This window comes from Cryptomeria japonica, chromosome 8, assembly GCF_030272615.1.
Source record: "Cryptomeria japonica chromosome 8, Sugi_1.0, whole genome shotgun sequence".
Taxonomy (NCBI): Eukaryota; Viridiplantae; Streptophyta; class Pinopsida; order Cupressales; family Cupressaceae; genus Cryptomeria; species Cryptomeria japonica.
In genome coordinates this window covers 702,246,276-702,250,641 of record NC_081412.1, presented here as the reverse complement: position 1 = coordinate 702,250,641, position 4,366 = coordinate 702,246,276, and positions in this window count along the sequence as shown.

The window sequence follows — 4,366 nt, the reverse complement described above, 5'->3', positions numbered from 1 at the left end:
AGTTGCTCTTTGGTGATTGTTGTTTTGTTGTGTCACTGCTGAGTGAGTAGATAAATTAAACACCGATTGCTTTGGTTTCACATTGTTGTTATCTATTATTCCATCGTTGACTACATTTCAATTTCTATTCCAAAACTTTGGCTTATCATTGTGATTGTTGTTATTATTGTTTCTAGGAGGATGGACTCCTTCTTTGTATATTTTCAATTCACCTTTCTTTATCATGGCTTCTTCCATTCTGATTCCATTATCAATAATTTTTCTAAAACTTTGATTTCCTTGCATTTTTAAGTAATAACTCATTTGATAATTTAAGTTGTCGATGAATATGTCCATTTTTTTGTACTCTGGCACTGTACGAGGAAACCATGAAGCTAACCATCTCCATTGTTGCAAAAAATATCATGAAAGGTTCTCCACTCTTTTGTTTGGCGTTACATAGGTCTAACATTTTTACTTCATGTTGTATCTTGTAAGAGTATTGTGAAACAAACTTATCCACCAACTCTAAAAAATGATCTGATTCCAGGTGGAAGTTTGAATAACCATTTGATAGCTAGTCCAGTTAAGCTTTTCGGAAATAGTCTCATTAAGTATGTATCCTCATGTGCAAACTCCATACTCATTGTGCAAAATTCTTGTATATGATCTTGAGGATCAGTGCTTCCATCATATTTTTCATATCTAGGAGTTTCAATACCTATAGGAAATGGTATCATGTTTAGATTTATGTCGAATGGATAAGGAAAGATTTCTTGAAGTGAGTATCGTCTAACATTTCCTCTTTGCATATCTTGAATTTGTGTTTGCATTATTTGTAGTTGTTGTGTGAGAATTATGATAGGATTATCAACATGATTTGTTCTCACATAACCATGATTTTGTATTCTAGGAGGATCTTGATCTCTTCTTGTTTCATCCCTATTCCTTCTTGTATCTTCATTGGTTTGAATGTTATTCAGAATTTCTACTTCTCTTTTGGAAATGTAAGTTTTTTCATTGGTTCTGGTGTCACTAGGAATTGACGTGTCATTAATTTTGAGACCAAAGATATCCTCATATTGTTCGTTATTAGGAGGAGGATCACTTTTCTTTTGTGTCAATTTGTTTACATCAAAATCTTGGGGGAGTGTAGCACAAGATTTGGGTAACATTAGGAAATATTTTTCTTTTTCTTCCTCCAACAATTTCTTTTATCAAATTGAGGATCTTTTTTGATGTCTTTGATATTTTATTCATTTATTTCTCCTTCAACTTGTATTTCATCTTCATGTTCCATGATTATAGTTGTTTCCAATGTTTCGATTTCAGTTTGTGCGATTTTTTGTCTTTGAGCTCTAGTTAGAACGGGCATACATGTGTGTTAGATATTGTGCTATAATTTGATTGTCCAAAAGTTGTTTTGGGTAAGTGATCAATTGTCAAGGTAGATACGCTAGAATGATAGGACACAAAAAGATGATTCAAGTGTTTAAAATTTTGCAAGTTTTTCGATCTTTGGTTTAGGAGTGCAATGATGATGATTTGATAAAACCAAGTCCAGTAGGAACGATATATCCTACGATGTGGGACAAGATTATCCTGACCAAACGTTTTAGTTTCATGATAAAGGATGATTGATCCTAATGAGAAACTATGTTTGAGTGATCATTTTATCAAAGAGGGTGATAATGCACTTTGAGATGTTTAGATCTTGAACTTGTTGAGGGTGAGCACTTGAAAGTCTTGAGGTGTTTATCTTCTAGAGTCTGGTTTTGACAGATGATAACTTGACCAAGCAAACCAAGAAGACAATTTAAGCACAAAGTGATATATAATAGATATTTATGAATACTACAAATTGATCAAGCAAAATGATAGACCTAAAAAAGTCATGCAAAGTGGCAGCTCTGGACTGATAAAAATAGATACTCGTCTGACAATAATTCATGAACTATACGACAAAAGATACAAGACTAGACGACAAATCAGAAATTTCCTTTGAAAAAGTAGAGATTGGTACGACAAATCTTTATGAACCATATGACAAAACAGATTCCTTGTATGACAAATCACCTGACTCATACGACAGATAACAGGACAATGAAAAATATGTTTGTTTTGCTGAATTTTGATGTTTTGCTTATGTTTTCTAGTTTTAGATGTCTGTTTTTTCAATTTAGGGATGAATACACAGCAAACACATGATGTGATAAGTGACTCCAAACATGCTAAACCCTAAGGAAATTGACTAAGGAGAGAAAACATTTGCTTGCAAGCTTAGGTGCACACCCAATAGCTAATCAGAATACGGTCGTTGAGTCTCACGCAATGGATTCTCAACGCCGTATTATCGGACTCCAAATGCTAATGGGGGCACAATATGGCAAGTATCTTGGGAGAGTTACTATCTCTCTTGCACAAAGATTATTACCTTTTCGAAGGTGAATCGGGTAGCTTCTAATTTAACCGAAACTAGTACGGTATTTGTTCGGCACGTCGGGGTATAATACTCAATTAAGAGGTCTCCCAGCCTTGAAAACCAAGGTTTGATATATCTGAAGGTACGGAGGAGTGCTATTCTCTAGCACTGTCATTGACTTGATTTTCATCAAATCACATTTATTTTATAGTGGGCTGGATTACTTGTCATTTAGCCGTTCCCACTTAGGTCGTTCCCCTCACACCATTCGTAATGGCTTTAAGAGTTTTTAGCTCCTCGAGAGGGCAGGCTTGTTAAAGATATGCACTAATGAAAGCAAATGATGAGTCTAGCTTTCTGATCACCTAAGAAAGGTGAGAGCATACTCGCCTATCATCACAATCGCATAAGACATGATGGTTTATTTCCTTTAGCAAAATGAATTGTGCCTAGAAAATTTTAATGAATACACAAAGTTTAGTCAAATTCATAGGCAACCTGCAAAATAAATCCGTCAATAGTCATTGATTGGTTTTTGAATTTAGTCTTTGACAAGCATATCTTTGAAAATCGTCCCGCAAAAAAAGAGTTAGGCTACCAAAATCTCATAAATAAATCAGGATTAACATTAGCAATGATTGGATTAAACTGAAAACCCTAAAAATGTAGTTTATTTTAAAAACACGGGCAGAAACTCGTATGACATGCTTTGATAGATCAAACGATAAAACTTTAGATTTCACACAGGAGCAACAACAGGCCCGTGCAACACAAGAATAAGCTAATACAAATCAGAATAGATCTAGACAAAGACTCGTACAACATAGCTTTAGACCTTGCACGACAAGCTAAATGATATCGTACGACACAAAATTTACCTGATATGAGTCAGGATGAGGTGTCGTCTCGGCTTAAAAGGAACTTCGTACAAGCCTGAGAATGAACTCATACAACATTTTGAATCAGATCCGGCAGGGAAGAAGTTTTGTTGAAGCTTGAGAGGCCAAAAATGATAATTCTTGCCCCACGATGGGTGCCAAAATGTCGTGTATCTGTGAAGTGTGGACCTATGTACCTGCAGCTGCAACACAAAAATATTCAATAGATCATTACAAGAATGATTAGCAAATATAAACAAAGACATTTGAAATCATCGCTAATCGATCTATCACCTCCAAATAAATGCGAGTATGAATTTGCTCTCAGATCTGGTTAGCAATTCCAGTGACTTGACTACACCTAGATAAAGGATTTAAGATGATAATGGTGATGCATTTAAACTAGAAATGATGAGATTAAGCTAGATGATAAGCAAATTAAGCTAAAAATAAGCTAGATTTAAGCTAAAATTGATCATGATAACAATGCTAAAATACTATATGCCTATAGTAATAATGCTTGAATGCAAATGAGATGGATTCGGGATGGATGAGATGAATCAATCAGGCTAATTAATTTCAACAACTCATGAATTTGATTTGTTTTAATTAAATAGGGGATTTAGAAGAAATGAACTTGATGGGGGGAATTAATTAATTTGAATTAATTAATCAAAGGGGATTATTGAAATGAACCTATTAAATAAATCCTTAGATTTATTAATAAGTAGATGAAAGGGGGAATTTAATTAAATTTCTTAGTGAATTCAATTAAATTAGGAAGGGGGATTAGATGAATAATTGCTTATTCAATTAATTATCTTCGTACCATTTTTAGGTGTATACAACTATAAGTTGAAAAACTTCATCCAAGATATGATAGACCAAGGTGACGTCACGATCGATACGGATAAAACTTTAGCAAACATGAATCACACAATCTTTAAGGATCCATTTGTCAAACATGACAAAGGGAAGGCTACTACATCAGGAACACAAGATAATACAGCTAACTACACAAAAGTCTCATACGATTTTACTATTCATTTCATTAGCTCAGGAGATTTCACAAGATACACTTGATAGA